Below are 22514 nucleotides of genomic sequence, written 5' to 3'. Positions count from 1 at the left end.
AGCTTCATGCCGGATCCCTAGTAGGAACGTTTGTTTGCATCACGTGCATTTGACTTTGGAGGCTCAACACAGGGGTTGGGTCTGTCTAGGACAGGTGTACCAAAAAATGAAAATGACCATCCTGATGCATCTTACTTGCTGCTATTTGCGCATTTATTTGATTCGGACTTTTGTGTTGACTGACTTTTGAATATCAGGAATAATATTTTGAAATTGAAAAAAATAGCGGTTAGGGAATTGATTGTTTATTTTTGAAAAAAAAAACAATGCCCAAATAACTGTCAAAACTCTGCCGAAATTTTGAGAAAATGAAAAAAAAATATTTTATTAGTTTGTTTTATTAAAAGCAAAGGAAAAATAGAAAGAAAAAAAAGAGTCGTTGTTCTGTCTTGTTTTTAAAAAACAAATTAGAAAAAAAAATAGTTTGTCTTGCCATAAAAAAAAATGAAAATGAAAAAAAGTCTTGTTTTAAAATGAGTTTTTATTTATTTATTTGTTTAGATACCAAAATAAAAATAACTAATAAAATAAAAAGAGTCGCGTCGAAAGTGGTTTTATTATTTGTTGCAAATATGTATATATATAAAAATCCAAAAAAGTTGTTCTTTATTTCCAAAAAATGTATATATATCTTTATTTGTTGCAAAAATATTTGTCGTGCCAAAAGTCTAGAAAAGTTTTTTTTAGACTCTCAATTTTCAAAACAAAAAAAAAATCCAAATTTTTTTTTTCCGTTATTGACTTCTTTAGAAAGTCTTTTTAATTATTAAAAAATATATATATAATAAAATATAATAAATTCGAAAATATTTTCCTTCTTCTTTAAAAATTGAAAAGAAAATTCAAAATTCAAAAAATATTTTTTTAGAAAGCGTTTCTTTTATTAAAGGTAAAATTCCAAAAAAAATATTTTCTTTCTTCTTAGAATAAGAAAAAAAATATCTTCCTTTTACTTTTGAAATTCTCAAAGTTCAAATCAAAAGAAAAGGAATTCTTAGAAATCTTTCTTTCAAAAAGAAAATCAATCAAAAATCCAAAAAAAAATATAAAAATACTTCCTTTCTTCTTTTAAAGCAGTTCTTTTACAAAAAAAAAATCATAATTTAAAATCAGTTTATTTACTTTATTCATGACCGGCCCGAACTACGCGGGTTTGATTCTCACCGGATGTGAGATACGTAGGCAACCCTCATCGGGTCCAACCCCCATTTTTGCTAAAATAGCCAAAAACCAATAAATAAATAAAAAACATGTCAAAATTTTAATTTTTTTTCATAAATAAGTCGGGCAGTGTCCAGCCTCCACTTTTTGCTAAAACAAAATAGCCAAAAAAAAATATGTCGAATTTTAAGAGTCATAAAGAAGTCGGGTGACGTTGTTTTATCAAGACATAGCCGAATGTTCCCGAATGGGACGCCAGAAGGCCGACTTTGCATAAACAACCACCTTTTGGGTCATGTTTAGGATTTTGGTCTAGTTGACCCACACAGCCTTAAAAATCTTCGTCCCCGAGGCGCTGAAGGGCCGTGTTTGCAACACCAGGTTTTTATTGTAATTTAAAAAAAATAAAAATAAATAGTCGGCGGTCAGGTGAATACCGTTTGAATTTTGTCATAATAAGCCGAGCCAGCTTCGGCCGCGTCTTAAACCGTTCTTGCCGAAATAGCCTCAGAGTATCTTTCAGTTGTCGAAAGGCTATTTTCGTAAAAGAACGGACAAGTGTGTAAAGTGTCATAAAATAATCCTCTCCGGCCTCAAAATTTGGACGGGGCCACATTTGCAAAAATAACCGTTTGGTTGCATTTGTCAAACGGAGAAAGGAAGCTGGCCGTTTGTTTTGGAGTTTGTAAAACTTTTGATTATAATATGTGGGTCGTTTGATTTTCTAGTTTGTAGGTCATTTTTAAACCTTTGAAACCCAATATGAAAATTGAAAAAAAAATGATTAGTATTGCTTATCTTTTATTGGTCCGAACTACGCAAGGTCTGATTCATGCAGGGGCATGATACGTAGGCAATCTCTATAAGATTCGACCACCACAATAAAATATATATAATAAAATAAAATAAAATATAAGTGAATAAAATTTTCAAGAAAACTGGGACGACACAAGCAGTCGAGCAAATGCATAATAGAAAGGGGATATTTGTCTAGGAGCATTGCATCTCAACGTGTAATTATATATGTGTTAAATTCTCAAAACTAACAAGTTTGTTCATTTCCAGAATTCAAGCAGTTAGTTTCTCTAAAGAGTATACTGGCATATTATCATTATCACACGAGATCAAAAGGACGAATACCCGAAAGTATGTCTATCCCAGATGTTGACACAGGTATTGAGCTAGAGGAGATGGATGTCGGGAAAATGAAAGAAGAGATGTTTAAACTCAAACAGCAAATGGCTGAAATGTACCAGGCTTGGTCTACAGGGCAGTTACCCCTATCTTACCCAACTAACCCTGCTCCATCAATGACCCAAACTCAGGATAATATTACCACTGAATTATCCCCAAATTTCCCCATTTACCAACACTACCGAGGAACCACCTCTCAAACACCGCAGTCTCCACCTCCAAAACCAGTTTCATACTTTCCTCCACCTGTGACTCCTGTTTTCGTAGCACCTCCCCCGGCTACATTCCACAAATCTCCTAGTGAGCCTACATTCCAGGCCCAGGACAACCAATATTACCCCCCGGAGCCCACCCTCAAAGCCTCCGAAATCCATTCAACTGCTCCTCGTTTTGATATCCCAACCGAAATTGACAAGCCAGCCAAAAATGCTGAACAAGAAGAAATGTTCAGGAAGGTCAAAAGTCTAGAACAATCATTCCGAGACATGCAGGGATTAGGTGGGCAAGTCAGTGTAGCTTACAAGGATTTGTGCTTGTTCCCAAATGTACAATTACCAGTTGGTTTCAAGATGCCTAAATTTGACCTATACGATGGGCACGGCGACCCAGTAGCCCACTTAAGGGGTTTCTGTAGCAAGATGCGAGGAGCTGGGGGAAAGGATGAATTATTGATGGCTTACTTCAGTCAAAGTCTAAGCGGATCAGCTTTGGAGTGGTATACACGCCAGGACCATGGGAGATGGTACACCTGGGATGACCTGGCACAGGCATTCACATACCATTTCCAATACAATCTGGAAATCATCCCAGATAGATTATCTTTGACAAAATTTGAGAAGAAACATAATGAAAGTTTCAGAGAGTATGGTTTTCGGTGGAGAGAACAGGCAGCAAGAGTGGATCCTCCTATGAAGGAGAGTGAAATGGTAGACTACTTCCTCCAAGCCTTGGAACCAACTTACTATGCCCATTTGGTTTCAGCGGTAGGGAAATCATTCAACGAGGTAGTGAAGATGGGAGGTATGGTGGAAGAAGGCCTCAAGACAAATAAAATTATGAGCTATTCAGCAATTAAGGCAGCTACTCAAGCTATTCAAGGCAGGGTAGGAGAAATCGGAAGAAAGAAGAGAGAGGAAGCAGCGGTAGTTGGTTCAGGAATTTGGTCGGGACCCAGAGGTTCACCGCCTTACTATAATCAACAACGACCTCGCCAATCAACTTACCACCACAATTCATCCCAACACTACTATCACCTTACAGAGCCCCATTCTTCCATTAACCAAGCCCAAACATATACTCAGCCTCCGGTTCGCTCGCAATGGCGCGCACCGGCTCCCCAGAACACACATACACCACTGCAAAACACCTATTCACCACCAAGAGCCTACAAGAACCCTCCAGGGGTAGGTTTCCGGGGAAATCAGGCTTTCAGAAATGAAAAAATACAAAGAACATTCACTGAGTTAGGGGAAACCTATACTGCCGTGTTCCACAAATTAAGGCAGTTAGGCTTGTTGAGTCCTGTTGAGCCCAGATTGCCAAATCCCTTTCCCAAAAATATGGACCACTCGGTAAGCTGTGAGTATTGTTCGGGGGCTCTCGGTCATGATACCGAGAAATGTTGGAAGTTGAAACATGCAGTACAAAATCTTATTGACACCAACAAGATTGAGGTTCAGACACCAGAGGCACCCAACATCAATCAGAACCCGTTGCCGGCACAACTTGAAACCCACATGATTGAGCTAATGCACGAAGGAGGGAAGCTAAAGAAACCCTCACAAACAGTGATGATGATCCGTGTCGGTTCAAAATAAATGTTAACCAGTGGGAAAACGGTGGTATAGTTGGAAAAGGTGGATAACAAGCCAGTTATGGTGTTGGGAAAAGGGTCCAATGAGGCAGATGTACAGTTTGTGGGGTTGAAAGCAAAAATCAACAATTGAATGGCTACTCCTCTTCCTATACGAAGGGAGTCTTGGTAGTGGGCTCTGATTTTCTTTTTTGTTGTCTGGATTATTCCAGGGTTGTAATCCAAATCTTTCTTGTGCTCGCCAAAGTGTGAAACCTTGCTATCCCGTATTTTAATAAAGTGAAAGTTTTTTTCCCTCATTCCTTATTTTGTTTTAATTTTTCTTCTTATTTTTGTCTTCTGAACAGTTCTCTTTCTACTGATTCTAATGACATGGCATGCACGACGGATCTTCAACCTAGTCTAAAAAAAGAAATCAATCAATCTGATTTCGAACTTATAGTACAAGATTGTGATGATAAGTCGGAATACGATGAGGACTAAGCCTTCAGAAAAATTAACAGAGAGTTGAGCCAAGTTGAAAAAAAAAAAAGAGCCCAACTCAAATGACACGGAAGCCGTCAATCTAGGGGATGCAGATGACATCAGGGAAGCTAAGATAAGCATCCACATGGAACCAAACATCAGGGAAGAACTAATCAAAGCACTTACTGAATTCAAAACATTTTGCATGGTCATACGACGACACGCCGGGCTTAAGCACCAATCTAGTGGTTCAAAAATTGCCCACTGACCCGGCATTACCCCCCGTCCAGCAAAATTAAGGAAGATCAAAACCAACGTGAGTGGGAAGATTAAGGAAGAAGTGACCAAACAGCTGAATACTAAGGTTATTCAGGCCGCTCGATATCCTGATTGGTGGGCTAATGTGGTGCCAAAAAAAAAAAAAAAAAAGGAAAATCCGAGGTATGTGTTGATCATCGCAATCTAAACAGAGCAAGCCCGACGCTTTATGATCCACAGATATCGAAGGGAAATGCGTCGACATGGCTATCAATTCTGACGCAGTTAAGAGATATTATGATTTCTGGTAATTGTAATTGTTGTTTGTTTGTACTTAGCATTTATCAGAGAATGAAATGACGGAGGCAATTCTTTCTTCTATCCAAACACTTTGACCTTTGCTTCCCCTTTTGAGCCTTATTTACTCTTTCATACCCCTCTTTTGGAATCTGTAATGAAAACGAAAAAAGTAATGATAATAAGAACAAAAGAAAAGTCAAGAAAAAAAAACAAAGGAATGGGAACTACGTTTGACCTGATTCCTCAAAGAAGGATACGTAGGCGCCTCACGGCTCGGTCATAGTGTAACATAGTGTGCATAAGGTAACATATTGTGACAAAATAAAAATCCCCAAGCAAGAAAAACTGGGGCAGAAGTTGGCGCTTGTAATTTTGGCAAGAAAGTTTGATTCCAAGAGTTGTACTATTTTACCCCTAAAAATTATTTTTGAACTTTTGATACCCCCTTCTCCTTTCAGCCATACACAAAAATCCCTATTGATGTCCAAAAAAGACCTCCCGATCAGTATCTGAGAAGTGCTAAGTCAATGCAAATGGAAGTCGGGAATAACACTCTGATCCCCAGCAAAGAAGAAGATCATAAGCTGGAACTGAATTGATAGCCGAAAGAATCCCCAACAGAGAGAGTCATATCGGCAACACTCCAATTCCCAGCTGAAAAATAAAATAAAATGAGAGAGTCTTATCGGTGAAAACCTTCACAGGCACCATAAGGCGACAGGAGTTGAGAGAAATGAGAGAGTCTTATTAGTGAAAACCCCTCGAAGGGCACTATGAGGCGACAAAACAAGATTGGCGGGAAGGATCCGCAAAGAGTTGAGTGCCTGTTTATCCCCAGCAACATGAGGCCGTCTGGAAGGTTGATTGATACAAATAGACTGGGTTGATTAATCCGGAATGCGCGACATGAACGTTGGAATCGGTTATATCATTCAGATAAGTTCTTTTCTTTCCTTTTCCCTAGCATTTGTTCAGAAAGACTTCTTCTTTTTTCTATTTTTTGAAATCATCACTTTTTCATTTCTTGGTTTAAAAGACTTACCTTCCCAGCAGTTTGTTTTTGAAAAGGATTTTCAGAGCTTACTACCAGTTGCCAAAATGATGCAAAGCAAAATGCGAATAGGACACGCCAAAGATAAGGCGATAAAGAGAAAAGAAGTTGGTCGCAAGACCAAATGATGAAAGGGGCCTAGATCCCAATAGGACCAAATTTCCAGGGGAAGTTGGAGAAAAACAGGAAAACAACAGTTGAGAAAATTGTGGACCTAATTCCAAGAGGGCCCCCGACAGATCATCGAGATGTAGGAGCATCCCCAACAGATTTTCGACCAAGTTCCAAGAGGGTCGGACAACATAGAGTGGGGAAGGGAGAAAGGGAAAAACCATCCCAGTAGGAGTATCATAACCAACCACCGGGTTTTTAAACTAACAAATTTTGTTTGGTTTGAAACAGGTAAATGGAATGGCAGTGAAGACCATAAGGGAAAATGCAAACTGGGGCAGAAAATTTTCTTTTCAGTTAGAAAATTTTCTGGAAATCAGGTACCCATTTGGGGAAGAATAAAGATAGCACCAAGGAAGTGGTCTTTGAACCAGGGTTTCCCCCAACATAATAAGCTTCCAATGGAGGAAGTTGATCCCCAGCAGACAAAACAAAGAGATGACATTTGTGCTCAGAAAAGCAAAGAGCCATTATCCTCCCCAGCAGCTTCCAGAAGAATGAAGCATCGATTTGAAGGGATAAAATTCCCCAGCAGCGTTATCCTCAACAACGTTATCCCAAGAAGATAACACTTTTATCCCCAGCAGTGTTGAAAAAAAAAACCAAAAACAAATTTGAAGGAGGGGAAGAAATGAGACTCCCACAGTGGTACTATCCCCAGCATGCAAGAACAAAGCAGAGCGGAGGATAAAAAAAATTTGAAGAAGAAATCAGACGTCCACCTGGAGAATGAGGATGAAAAATTAAAGAAGAAATCAGGCGTCCACCTGGAGAATGAGGATGAAGAATCAAAGAAGCAATCAGGCGCCCACCTGGAGAACAAGGGAAAACAGTTGAATTATCAGAAGTCAGGCGTCCACCTGGAGAATGAGGATGAAAAATTGAAGAAGAAATCAGGCGCCCACCTGGAGAACAAGGGAAAACAGTTGAATTATCAGAAGTCAGGCGTCCACCTGGAGAACCAGGAAGGACAGTTGAAATAGCAATCAGGCATCCACCTGGAGAACAAGGAAGAAGAGTTGAAATATCAGAAGTCAGGCGTCCACCTGGGGAACAAGGAAAAGCACCAAAACTGGGGCAGAAAATTTTCTGCCATTGTAGAAAATTTTCTCGGAGGAACGAGGAAATTAATTCAAGTTTTAAGAGATAGCAAGACAATACGATTCGAAGAAAAACAGTCGGAGGTAAGACAATTCCAAGATTTTGAAAATGGGATCATCCGCCCTCGAATAGGATATTTTGGGTTCATCCGCCCTCGAATAGGATATTTTGGGTTCATCCGCCCTCGAATAGGATATTTTGGGTTCATCCGCCCTCGAATAGGATATTTTGGGTTCATCCGCCCTCGAATAGGATATTTGGGTTCATCCGCCCTCGAATAGGATATTTTGGGTTCATCCGCCCTCGAATAGGATATTTTGGGTTCATCCGCCCTCGAATAGGATATTTTGGGTTCATCCGCCCTCGAATAGGATATTTGGGTTCATCCGCCCTCGAATAGGATATTTGGGTTCATCCGCCCTCGAATAGGATATTTGGGTTCATCCGCCCTCGAATAGGATATTTGGGTTCATCCGCCCTCGAATAGGATATTTGGGTTCATCCGCCCTCGAATAGGATATTTGGGTTCATCCGCCCTCGAACAGGATATTTTGGGTTCATCCGCCCTCGAACAGGATATTTGGGTTCATCCGCCCTCGAATAGGATATTTTGGGTTCATCCGCCCTCGAATAGGATATATGGGTTCATCCACCCTCGAATAGGATATTTTGGGTTCATCCACCCTCGAATAGGATATTTTGGGTTCATCCGCCCTCGAATAGGATATTTTGGGTTCATCCGCCCTCGAATAGGATATTTTGGGTTCATCCGCCCTCGAATAGGATATTTGGGTTCATCCGCCCTCGAATAGGATATTTTGGGTTCATCCGCCCTCGAATAGGATATTTCGGGTTCATCCGCCCTCGAATAGGATTTTATTTTTTAAAGTTGTTGAAATCAGGAGCCCCCTCTGAAGAACAGAATGGCGATGTATTGGTTGAAGAGAGGAATGACATTCATTTTTAAAGTTGTTGTTGAAGTTGGGAGCCCGCCCATAGAACAGAGGCATACATTTCAGTCTTTAATTTTCAAGCATTGAACTTGGGAGCCCGCCCAGATAACAGAGGCATACATTTCAAGTCTTTAATTTTCAAGTATTAAAATTGGGAGCCCGCCCAGATAACAGAGGCATACATTTCAAAATCAAGTCAGAGGACAATAAAACAGAGGGTTACAATAGGAATCCCCAGCAGGAAACAATAAAATTCCCCGGCACCGGGAAACAGAAGGTTGCAACAAGAGGTCACAGTACAAACTCAAGTACATGTGTCAAAAGAAGTAAAGCACCGAAAGAAATGCAAGCAGACAAGGAAGCAAGGCAACAAAAACAAATTGTACTCTAGCCTAGCTTCTTGTTTTTTTAAGCACGGTGTAACAAGGAGATCGGTAAGCAGTAGTAATAGCATGCAACAACAGTAACATTGCAGTCCAACGGTAGTCCCAGCTACCAAAATTTCTCGAACTACATTGACCTGATTCCTGTTTAGCCCAGGATATGTAGGAAACCTTTGAAGCAAAGGTTCGGTCAAATCTTTTTCAAAAAAATGCTTCAACGGAGTACTCGGATGGGCAAAAATCGCTCGCTTTATCTTTGCACGAAAACCCTTCGTGTCTCCGGGCAAAGAGGGGCAGCTGTAAGCACGTGATTTTTTCCCTATATGAGAATTACTCCCAAAAAATTCAAAAATAAAATGATTTTTCTTTGGTGTGCAATTTTGTGATATTTTGTGATATTTGGAAGAATTATTTGTATTTGTCTGTGCGTGTTTATTCGCTAAATTAATAAAAAATACAAAAATATGTCGCATTTTGCATGTATGATTTAATTCTACAATTGTTAGTAATTAAAATTGTTTTACAAAAATTAAAAATTACAAAAATAGGCATCGTTTGCATTTTTAGCATTTAATGTCCAAATATACAATTTTATGCTTAATTAATACTTAATTGTGCGTTAATTGTTATTGGGAGTTAATTTGCGCCTTTATAACTTAATTTAGTTCTTAATAATAGTTTAAGTATTTTTATAATTTAGTTTTAGAAAAATAAAAGAAGAAAAGAGAGCGAAAATATAAAGAAAGTCGGAATTGGGCCTCTTCTTCAATTTCAAGCTATAGGCCCAAAAAATGGCCCAATCTTCCCTACGACCCAGTCCATTAACCCAACACCCCTTCTTCATTTTTGTCCAACACAAAACAAAACCAAAAAAATAAAAAAATAAAAATAAAAAGTGAATTATCACTATTAATAGTTTTATTTTTTGTTTTTTTATATATATAAAAAAAAATCCGAAAATATTTTATTTTATTTATTATTTTTATTTTAAAATATATATATATATATATATATATATATATATATATATAGTAATTTCGGAAATGATTTTAAAAAAATAAAAAATAAAAAAATAAAAAAATGAATGTAGAAAATTTTAAAAAAAAGTAAAAAGTTTTAAAAAATTTAAAAGTAAAAGAAGGTTGGAATTAAAAAATAAATATAAAGATATCTGAAAATGTAAAAAATTTAAAGTAATTGAAAGTAGCATTTTTAAAAGAAAAAGAAAAGATAGTGGTTTATTTTTTAAAGAAAAGTTAAATAAAGTGAGATTCTCTTTTAAAAAAATAAAAAGTGGGATTTTAAATAAGATAAAGTAATTAAAGTTGGAATTTTAAAAATAAAAGTAAATAAAGGTGAGATTTCTTTTTCTAAAAAAATAAAAGCAATTTGTAAGTGGGATTTCTTTTAATTAAAAAAATAATAAAATAATAAAAAACAAATCTGAAAATTTCGAAAATTTTGCTATAAATAGAAGAGAAAATTTAGGAAGAAGGGTGGAAAAAAAGAGGAAAAACTAGATAGAGAGAAGAAAAAAAGAGGGGGCGGAGTGAGAAGTATACACCCGATATACATTCTGGATACACTGAATATACAGGGGCAGAATTCATTTTGGAGAGTTTTGAAGTTGAAAAAGAATAGTTACTGTTTCATTGCCTCGCTTAAGATCTGAAATAGTCAGAACCTTCCTGCCTTTTACTTCTTCTCTATACTTGGAGTCGTTTATAGTCTCCTGGGTTTTCTACTATTCCTACTGTTACTGGTCTATTCCTGTGTTGCTGGACTGTCGTTGTTGTGCTACATTGTTACTACTGTTGCTGCTTCTCAGCTTCATCTTCTCTTGTTTTCCAATACCAGGTACACGAATGTAATACTAGTTATTGCAAGCTAAAAATGTGGAAGCATGAATACATATGAAGAATCGAATTTTGAAGTTTTAATTTCGCTTTTTCTCTGTTCCTTTTATTGATTGTATTTAGGCTATTTTATGTATTATTGAATAATAATTGGAATAAGAGAAAATAACATAAGTTAGTCTTTAATGAATCGGCTTGGCAAAACGGGTTAATTCACTAGCTATGAAGGTTCTAAGATTATCAACAGTAGGTTAATTGTGAACAAGTACTTAAATTTAGCTAAGGCATGAATTTGAACTAAATTTCGTGAATTAGGTATTAAGGCTTGATTTGAGTTCAAACAAAATTAGAAGAACGTTTAAGTCTAATAAACTTTCTATTAAGCTTTAGTATTATGGTTAAATCCAGTTTCAAATGGTTGTGAATAATTAATTTCAATAGTTTTTTTTATATATATAACAATGCGAGCTTCAATCTAACTATATTTGATTCTTTTGAATATTAGTTGTCAAATTTTTATTTTATTTATAATTTCGAATTTTTTTAGTAAAATTCTTGTTCATCAATATTTGTATTAATATAGCAATTAGTATGCCATGCTTTCTTAAATAAAAAAAAAGCTCGTAATTAATTAGGATTTTCTTTATTTATTTTAGAGACTAATTTTAATAGAAAAGATGTAGTCGCTTTAGGATTTGTCCATTTAAAATAAATGAGATGAGCCTCGCCTAGTAAAATATATAGATTGCGGGGCCCTCACAAATGTATGTGTTAATTACTTAGAACTCGGGATCGGCCGCTTAGCGAACTTCACGGCCTTTTCTCAAAATAACCCTGCGCTAGTCGCTTTAGGCGCGTATTTAATAATGTTATCTCCTTAAACTCGGGTGCACATTTATGTGACCCAAATCCAAATCTCAACGAAATCGAAATGTGTCTCTAATCACGGGTACATTGATTGTGACGTGGTCTGAGATGTATTTCCATGACATTGCAAATTCTTTTTAATAATGAATGAGACGAGCCTCGACAAACAAAAAATGCACAAGCTGCGGGGCCCTCTAAATGTATATATTAAAATACTTAGAATTCGAGGACAGGCCGTTTAGCGAATTTTACGGCCTTCCCCAAAATAACAAGACGCTAGTTGCTTTAGGCGCGCCTTTAATAATTTATTTTCCTTAACTCGGGTGCACATTTATGTGACCCAAATCCAAATCTCAACCGAGTCGAGATATGCCAAACAACTACGGGTGCATTGATGTAACGTGGTTCGAGATATGTTTCCACGACGTTGCAATTCTCGTAAAATAATAACAATAAGTAAGAAAGCGGTAAAAAGATAAAATTTTGCACATAAGTTCATATTTGTATAAAATCAGATAATCAAGCCGAATATAACAGTTGAGCGACCGTGCTAGAACCACGGAACTCGGGAATGCCTAACACCTTCTCCCGGGTTAACAGAATTCCTTATCCGGATTTCTGGTGCGCAGACTGTAATATGGAGTCATTCTTTTCCTCGATTCGGGATTAAAATTGGTGACTTGGGACACCCTAAATCTCCCAAGTGGCGACTCTGAAATAAATAAACGAATCCCGTTTCGATTGTCCTTTAATTGGAAAAAACTCCCTTGTACCCTCGCGGGTATGTAAAAAGGAGGTGTGACACTATGTTGCTGGAATCTTTCAGTCTGACCTTGGGAAACAAGCTCATGTTAGTTGCAAGTTGTGCATAGGTTTTATTTGGATGTACTACACAAATGTTAACTATCTTAATCTTGCATGAACTAGTTTTCAATTTCTACCTTTCAGTGATTAAGGATCATTACTGCTAAAAAAAAATTAAATAGATAAGAGTAAGAGAGAAAGAGTACCTATAATCTTAGAGCTTGACCAGTAGGATTCTTGTATTTAAGTTGTGAACCAGTAGCCATGTATAAGCACAATAACTTGACGGTCATCAGTATTTGACACTCTTTCGTTCTTTTCAGAAAAAAGTTAAATGAAAAAAGAGCATTCTTGCACGGAAGCTAGTACGTATTGCAGACATTGTTTGAGCAAAGGTTGAGGGAAAAGAAATTTTGGCATTAGGCATTCTGGTGCAAACAATCTTTGGGCATTGGTGATCTCCTTGGGAACAACATAGTGACGGGTAATTCAGAATCAAAATAGGTCCAGTCTAGGGGATAAATCAATAGGAAATGTTATTTGCTTCGTAAGAATAAGAATTCACTTCAATGAAATGAAAGAGTTTCACGGGAATTGTCATGTATCTGCATTGCCTGCAATTTAATATCTTTTTATCTGTGCCTCCGCTTTGACGAGAATTGTTCTTTTGATTCTGCTGTCGAAGCTTGGTTCTTATTTTTCATCCTTTTCATAATAACAATTGCACAGTGCCAAATGCAAGCTTGAGGCATTCTACTTTATGATCTTATTTTTGATACTAGAACTAAGATGCTTTGTGTTAATATTGAAGGTTCAGGAGACGGAAACTTGCATGCATGGAACATCAACACAGAGGTAATCTCTCCCCCTATGTGTGTTAGGCCTGTACTAGCTGTTATTTGTGGATAAAATTGACAAATAGCTATTTTTCTGCCCTATAAGTGAAAAATACCACTCTCATGGAGTATTAAATTCCACGGACGAAACTCCATAAATTCCATGACACTGGATAATTTTCAATTACAAGGCTGAAAAGTGGCTGGCCCGCACTCTCACTACTTATTTGATTCTGTATCATTGATACTTCTGTTTGAGTGGCCATTAGTCCATCATATGTACCTGTGGGTTGTAACAAACTGCTCTATTGAGTGTTGACTAGTTGAGATAACACAAGCTTAACACAAGCTTAAAGCTAGCGAGATCACAACAGAACATGATCCAAAACCTTTCCAAACTAAAAAATAAAATTCATCAAGAAGAGGAAGCAACATCAGTAGTAGTAGCAGGTAGGAGATTTCTTGCTGGTGGGAAGAATGCAACAACACCTCTATCTGGACTCGAAAACTTCCTGTGTATTGCTTTCAGCTTACTTTCTGCAGTATCCAAGTGATAGCTAACCAATTTCTTTGCACATTCCCTGTTACACAAAAAGCTAAGTCAATGAGACTATTATGAAAACTAACTAAAACTAAAACGAGTTTTTGAGGAAAACTACATCAACTGATCTTCTGAGTAGCTAGTTCGGTGTTGCAGAGTTTGAGTCGATAATGGAGTTTTGTTGAGAGTGCTACGGGCAACATAAACGAACGATGCTGCTAGCATTGATGGGCAGTATGATATTGTGGTCTTGTAGTTCATAAGACCAAGTTCAACAAAAAAGAATGTCATGTTCTCCATCTAAAACAAGCAACAGAAATATTATTAGCCAAGTTGAGATAAAACAAAAATTCGTGTCAAAATAGTATGTATATAATCTTGTATGTCATATATATATATTTTTATGTATTATATGTATAATTATACTTAATATACGAAATATATAGATTTGCCGGCTATTATTATGGAGGGTGGGGCCCAATAAGGTAATTATCCCAAACAAGAATTCATGTTGAAAGATGGAACCAGAAAGATTAGTATATTACCTCCTGATTATCAGATGGTGTTGTAGCTTTAATGTATCTACCAGAAAAACATATGGTGTTAGAACAGTCAAATACCATTCCAATTTCCCAAGAATAGCTTTCTCCATCTGAAGTATTTGCTCTCTGGCATATGCATTGTCTGATATATGAATGAAATCATTCACCTGCAGAGATCAAGAACATATCTAAGTTTCCATCTACACACAACAGACTGTTATAGTATACTGAAATGTGCATAATATACTACCTCTGGTGCTCAAATCTCTTCATACTTGCAAGCAATTAGCATTGAGCTAATGCCAACTACCTGAAGTTCCTTCCTTGGAACCGTCTTCAGCGAGAGGAATCGGTCCAGTATGTTAATTGGAGTCCCCAGTCCTTCCCTTGATTTCTTGCCCGAAAGGGTCAAAGTCCTAAGTTGTAGCAGCGGGCTGCTCCTTTGTCAAGGGTGGGACAGTAATTATGTTTGCAATCCTGCAACCCAAGACTGAAAAATGCTCCCTCCTCCTCAATATTACCATGGATCTGATCCAGAAGTTGTTCTTGCATTTGCTCCTTAGTGTAATATTGAATCATTTTATCAAGTTATCGTTGCTGTCCCTCTTCTTGGTAATCCAGTTATCTGCTTTGAGATTTACTCTTCTGAATCAAATTCTTGGAGTTGCTCTTCTTCAGACTGTCTTGAGCTGGAAAATAGCACAAGTCCTCTAATCTTTTATACCTGAACTGTGTTTGCTTAGTCTTCTTATTTTTGGAAGTGTTCACCAGTTTTTGTTCCTTGACAGAGTGAGTAGTAACACGAGACAATTGTTTTTCTAGTTATTTAATAGCAAGTAATTTGCAGTTATTCATTCGAGGACATCAACACTATCTGGAATAGCTACTCTTCTTTTGACACAATTATTTTATAATTTCAGGTCATACCGTTTGATGTTGGATAATTTAGCGGGTGAAAGATTTCAAAATGATGAAAAGTTGCGGAAATCATTTGAGGACCATCATTTGGATTAGTTATATAATGACATTAGCTATTTAGTCTAAATTATATATTTCTATGTTTTAAGTTAATGTGATATTAATGTTTTTAATTAGTACTTCCTTTTGTTTGTTAAGATTAATGAGATACATTATGTTTGTTTTGAATTAATATTAATATATTTTATTATTTGAGTTATATTATGTACGAATGTAGTAACTATCATTAATTGTGGCTAAACTATTTATAATTGATGTAAAACAAAATGCCGTTAAAGATATTGACTTTAAGCGGCAATTTAGTTAAATATATTAGCCATTAGAATGGAAGCTAAAAGGGCAAACTAAGATGTTTTTAGAAGGGATACTATGGCCATTTTAATTGCCACAAAATAATTGCCATTAAAGATGCGAATTTTTAGTGGCAATTATTTTGAATTTAGCGGCTATAAAAAATAGATGCTAAAGATGTATAATTAGTCGTTTGGATTGGATTTAGTAGCCATTATAATTGTCACAAATAATTGCTTTAACGGCAATTATTTTGAATGTAGCGGCTATAATAATGGATACTAAAGAAGTATAATTAGCCATTTTGGATTGAATTTAGTAGCCATTATAATTGCCGTAAATAACTGCCGTTAAAGATAATAACTTTTAGCGGCAATAAAACATACCGTTTATCAGCTTTTGCGAGAATAGCCGCTAAAGGCTTTACCGACCCCAGTTTCAGCGGCAAAAGGCTCATGGCCGGTAAAAGATATAGCGGCTATTATTATTGCAGCTAAAGCCATTTTGTATTGTCGCTAAAGGTTTTATTTGTTGTAGTGTGACATGATTTGTGATATGTAACAACAAATAATTAAAAAGTGGTTATAAAGTTAAAAATGCACAATAGGTTTAAAACGTGTAGTAAATCAGATAATAGGCCGATTATTAATAGTTTAAGTGACCGTGCTAGAACCACGGAACCCGGGAGTGCCTAACACCTTCTCTCGGGTTAACAGAATTCCTTCTCTAGAATTTATGGTTCGCAGACTTATAACGTAAAGTTGAAATTTTCTCGATTTCGGATTTTAAAATAAACCGTTGACTTGGGACACCAAATAAACTATTCCAAGTGGCGACTCTGATAAATCAATTAATCCCGTCTCGATTAATGTCACTTTAATTGGAAAAACTCCTATATACCCTCGGGTGATAAAAAGAAGGTGTGACAGCTCTGGCGACTCTGCTGGGTACCAAAACCCAGAACTTCGGTTCAGTGTTCAAGAATTCGAGCTTAGAATAACTGTTGTAATTGGCTTTTATTTATTATCTGATATTTATTACATGTTTGGGCCTAATGTGCTAAATGTCGCTTTTTACCGCTTTGATATTATTTGAACTGTATATAAACTGTTACAAAACCCTTCTCTTCTCATCTTCGGGGATGTGCACACTGGCGTGCCTCCTCTTTCTGTTAGTGTCATACCCTGAATTAGAAAGAGGTTCGGACAAGTTACAAAGCCAGATGGCCTTTTGGTTCCCGGTACGTATCCCCCCTCGGCTCGAGTTGTCCGCTCGGGTACACCAAGTCTAGAACAATATACCCAGGTTTTAAATCTAGAATAACTCAGCCTCATACCGGATCCCTAGTAGGAACGCTTGTTTGCATCATGTGCATTTGACTTTGGGGACTCAACACAGGGGTTGGGTCCGTCTAGACAGGTGGATCCCAGAATCAAAAGACCATTCTGATGCATTTTTACGTGCTACTTGTACAATTATTTGCTTCGGTTTGCATGTTGACCAGTTGCTAGAATAGGGAGGAAATTGCGAAAAATAAAATTGAGGTATGAGAGAGATAATTACCCGCCTTTGAAAAAATTTGTTGTCCAAAATATACCAAAACTCTGCCGAAATTTTGAAAAAAAAAGAGAGAAAGGGAAAAAGGAAAGGAAAATGGTTTCAAAACATTTCATTATGTCAAAACGGACCGAACTACGCAAGTTTGATTCTCACCGGATGTGGGATACGTAGGCAACCCTCATCGGGTCCAACTCCATTTTTGCAAAAAAGTAACCCAAAAATATGAAATGTTGTTATTCTGTCATAAATAAAACTAGGTGATGTCGTTCTTGTCTAAATAGCCCAAAATGTCCCCAAAAGGACGCTGGACGGCTGTTTTTGCAAGAATAGCCACCTATTGTCCTTTTTCAAATTTTGGCTACCTAGCAAGCACAGCCCTAAAATCTGCCTTTTCAAAGTGCTGAAGGGCCGTATTTGCAAAAGTAGCCGTGTTATTTAAATTTTTGCAAAATTGACCTCTTTTATAAAATTCGCTTTGTTTTAAACCAATCACCTTAATTTAAATGTGCAGAATGAGTACGAGTCAAAACTTGCCAATGAAGGTCATGACCAAGATTCCTTTGGAACTGTACATGTGGTGGGAAGATCTGGGAAAATTAGGACGAGATGTGGTCAACCATTACTTAGGGGGTCTCACCGGGTTATTGAAGATCAGGCCTAGAGGAAACATAATAAAAGGTCTGGTTACATTTTGGGATCTAACTCACAACGTGTTTTATTTCTCGCACTTTGAACTCACACCCACTTTGGAAGAGATAGCCGGTTATGTTGGGAGTACCGGAGCTTTGAGACATAAACCTGGTTGCCCCAAGAGTCGTCACCCCTCACAAGTTTCTTGATTTGCTAAAGATAAGTAGGGTGGTCCAATATGCATATTTGACGGATGGGTTTTCTACTCCACAGTTCATATATTAGCGGTACAGGCACATATGGGGATTTGAAAACCCGGAGAGCAAAATTTGCAGCAACGGGAATCGACTAAAATGGGAAGAGCATAGATGCTTCGCTTTCATGGTGGTATTTTTAGGTCTTCTAGTGTTTCCCAGGAAGGACGGGAATATCGATGTATGGGTAGCCGGGGTCGTCAACACTTTGCTCACCAATGCCAAAAGCACCCTCGCACCCATGATAGTATCTAAAATATTTCGAGCTCTCACAGCCTGCAAAGCCGGAGTAGACTTTTTTGAAGGGTGCAACTTGTTGCTACAAATGTGGATAATTGAGCATCTATGTCATCTTCCTCAGTACATGAACTATGGGTCGACGGGGGAAAGCTGTATAGAGGAGTTTTATACAAGGGTCGATGGGTTCAACATGCCAGAAGGGGTCACAGAATAGATAACTTGCCTCCGCTCCATCACTGCAAATCAAATAGAATGGACGTTGGGTTGGCTTCCTATTGATGAAATCATATACTTGCCAGCCACCGGTCCTCACTTCCTCCTGATGGGTCTCAGAAGTGCCCAGCCTTATGTCCCATACCGGGTTTTGAGACAGCTAGGGAGATGTCAAATAGATCCCAAGGATGAAGACCTTAGCCTTCATGTGGTCGGGATCCGTTCTAATGGCCAGTTTCACGAAGCAATGGTTCGCTGAGTTTGGAGTGGGTGCCAATATTTGACAGCAAATACCCGAGTACGTGATCTATCCAAAGGTGAAGTCTCATCCGTTTACCTTACTTGGTACAAAAGGAAAGTTGAGTTTGGAAGGCCAGCTAAAAGACCCCACCTCCAAGAATTTGTTGAAGCATCACAAGAACAGTGGGAGTGGTTGACAAAAGAAATTGAATACCGGGCCACCATAAGCAGGTTAGAAGGGCAGATCAGAGACCTTAAGTTTGATAGTGATGTGCAAGCCGTTGCTTATGAGGGTGAGAAGAAAAAATTAGCCCAAGAAAATGAAGTCCTCCGGGCCCAGATCCAAAGGATTAGAATAGCTGCTGAGAACCCGGAAAGAAGCCGAACGGATGAAAGACTCATTAATGGTCTTAGGAAGAAAATATGTGAGTACAGGAATGATTTAGAAAAATTCGAAGGCAGTTTGGCAAGAGCCCGGGCACAGTTAGCGAAGAACGTAAAGGGGTGACAGAGTTTGTTCGGCAATTAAAAAGGAAATATGATGCAGAAGTCACAAACCTAAAGAAAAAGCTAACTGCCCTTGAGAATGAGATGGCTAAACAAGCCAAGAGCTTCAAAGCCGAGAGAGAACATTGCTACGCTTTGATGGCACATCTAGAGGGAGACCTACAACATTTACAAGAACAGAATCATACGGCCACCCAGGTTTTGGAGGCTAGATCTCAGCAGATTGGGCGTTTGTTGCAAGAAAAGGGCATCATTAGGGAAAGGGTTAGAAGAATCGCCGACTACATTGTGATGAAGTGAAATGAATGCGAGGACATGACCAGGTTCATATTCTTCGCCACAGTAATGATCTTTGTTCGCCAGATAATGGATGATCTCTATCGCCTCCAGGAGGATATGGTGCGTAGGCCCGCAGCAAGACCAGCTGGTGTCCCTAGGGTAGGATTGGAGGCACTTATGTACTCCTGATTGCTTTCCCTTTTCGAGTCTGTATTTTTATTCAGTATGTTTTGAGTCTGTTTAGTCTTTCAATTCTCAAGTATGTAGGATCGAGTCTTTGTAATAGAGAAAAATTAGAAGTTTTCGCTTTAATGAAAATTTGAAAAACCCAAAAAGTGTTTATTTATTTCGCATTTATCCTTGAACTACGTGATGATCTGATTCATGCGGCATCGTGATACGTAGGAAATCCCCATCGGATCCGGTCATGGTTTTAAATAGTTCAAATAAAAGAGAAAATGACGAAAAGAGAAAACCAAAAGAGAGGAAATAGGAAAAAGAGAGAAAACGAGAAAAAGAGAATGAAAACAAGAAAGAAAATAGTGAGAGGGTGAAAAAGGGAGCGAGAGAAAAGAGTGGGGAGATAAATAAAAGTCGGGATGAGACATGCAATCATTGCAAAACATGTAGAAACACATTTAACTATATAGGTGCATCACACCCCAATGTACGATTCCCTATGTGTTAATTGCTTCACACTAACCAGTTTGTTGTGTCTACTGTTGAGTTTAGGTTCTATTCTAAGGTGGTTGGTTTTGTGGTAACCTGGCTTCGCACCCTTACTTTACAAGATCCAAGGGAAGTGTAGAAATGTCATCAGAAGGTCATCCACCAACAATTCCCATCCTAGAGGATAGCCCGCTATCGGTTATCCCAACCTCAGAGTCAGCGGTTGCTAAAGAGAATAGGGCACCGTGCCTCCGCGTGTTGGAAATGTGGGATGCTTGGTCCAGCGGTAGAGAGCCGCCAAGTGCCATACCTGGTTTCCCTAAGCTACTTCCTAGAGCAAGTAGAAATTCTAACGTCCCAATAAGTTACCCGAATACCCCACTTGGATACCCTACCATCTCAGCTCACTTCGCCGGAACACCTTCTGAGGTTTGCCCTCAAGTGATTTCGGGATGGCCTCTAACATATTCACCACACCACCAACCTCGGTTATGGCACAACCAACTTTGCCCAGGCCAAGCTTTGATCCATCATCCTTCACTTTCTAAGTACCATCTTTCCACCAGACCCTACCCAGTTCACCACCAATTCTTACGTTCAACAACCCCGGTACGAGTTTACCGCGGGATAAGAGAAGGCTACAAAGAACCCCGAGCAAGAGGAAATCACCCGAAAAATAAGGAGCATGGAATAGAGCCTCAAGAATATACAAGGCTTGAGCGGCCAAAAGAGCGCATCCTACGCTGATCTATGTATGTTCTCGCATGTGCATTTGCCCATCGGTTTCAAGACCCCCAAGTTCGAAAAGTATGACGGGCACGGGGACCCCATAGCCCACCTCAAGAGGTATTGCAATCAATTAAGAGAGGCAGGTAGAAAAGAAGAGCTCCTAATGGCTTATTTCGGAGAGAGTCTAGTTGGCATTGCATCTGAGTGGTACATGGATCAAGACATGTCTCGCTGGCACATATGGGATGATTTGGCTAGAGATTTCGTCAGACAATTCCAGTACAACATAAACATAGTTCCAGATAGAAATTCCCTCACTAATCTCAAAAAGAAGTCTTCGAAAAGTTTATGAGAATATGCTGTTAAGTGGCGCGAACAAGAGGCCAGGGTGAAGCCCCCGATGGATGAGACCGAGATGGTCAGTGTTTTTCTACAAGCCCAAGAGGCAGACTATTTTCAGAATATGATGTCTGCAGTGGGAAAGCCGTTTGCTGAGGCTATCCAAATTGAGGAGATGGTCGAAAATGGTTTAAAGACAGGCCGTATATTGAGCCAGTCTGCTATAAGAGCTACATCCCAAGCAATCCAGAGGGGGTCAGGGGGTGTAGCAAATAGAAAGAAGAAAGAAGAGGTGGAGATGGTGGCTTCAAGTTTGAGGAACCCCCGTCAACCCCGAGGTTAGTTCCCGCCAAACCCCCCGCAACATTATTATCCCCACTAGGATGTGGCTTATACCATGGCTTCTCAGCCTTATGTGGTGATGAACACACAGCCATACGCTCGGCTACAACAACAGTGTAACCAAAACCGAGCTCCACTTCCTAGAAATAACCCTCCTCACCAAGCTCCATATAATCCCCGTCCCCCTCAAAATAATTTTCTATACAATGCCCATGCTCGGGAGCCACCCAGAAGAACAAACTTCACGCCTATTGGTGAATCATACTCTAGCCTTTTCCCTAAACTAGTCTAAATGGGTTTGTTGCAACCTGTGCCCCAAACTAGGCAAAACGTAGAGGTGCCCTCCTACCGACACGGTACTCAATGTGCTTACCATTCAGGAGTGGAAGGGCATGACACTGAAGATTGTTGGACTCTCAAAAGGGCGATCAAAAAGTTAATAGAGAAAAAGAGGGTAGTGCTGAAAGATGAAGAGATCCCCAATGTGACCAACAACCCATTACCGGCTCACAACAACGGGCCAGTTATTGGGATGATTTGTGAAGACAAGGAGTTTGACCTAGCTTTGAAAGCCATCATTGCCATCGCCGATGTTGAAAAGAAGCCAAAAGTGTCTGCAAAGCAAGACAAGGGGGAGAAGAAGAGTAACTCTGCCACTCAAAGTGTAAAAAAGACGGTGGAAACCAAAACAGGGGATGTACCCCCTAAGGATGCCATTCTTTATGTTCCTCGGGCCTCCAGGAAAGAACAATTGGTGTTGAGTCCCCCTAAAAGGTTTGAGCTAAACAAGAGACCTAAGATGTACGTACCAAGAGGGACTTATGTGGAGCGGGGCCGATAATTTCACCAAGGCTGAATGAGCCCATGGTTATCAACCGCGCACCACAGAAGCCCATGAAGGACCCCACTACAGTGCCCTTGAACTAAAATAGAGTAATTGTGACGTA

At 38.7% G+C, this 22514-nt stretch overlaps 1 pseudogene; it reads right to left on the bottom strand.

Annotated features, from left to right (window-relative positions):
- Positions 1-13532: 13532 nt before the first annotated feature.
- LOC104211984 (G2/mitotic-specific cyclin S13-7-like) lies at positions 13533-16022 on the bottom strand (annotated as a pseudogene).
- Between the last annotated feature and the right edge of the window lie 6492 nt (positions 16023-22514).

The sequence above is a fragment of the Nicotiana sylvestris genome, chromosome 10, assembly GCF_000393655.2.
Source record: "Nicotiana sylvestris chromosome 10, ASM39365v2, whole genome shotgun sequence".
Taxonomy (NCBI): domain Eukaryota; kingdom Viridiplantae; phylum Streptophyta; class Magnoliopsida; order Solanales; family Solanaceae; genus Nicotiana; species Nicotiana sylvestris.
Note: the sequence above shows the minus strand (reverse complement) of the source record. Positions and strands in the feature narration are given on the sequence as shown.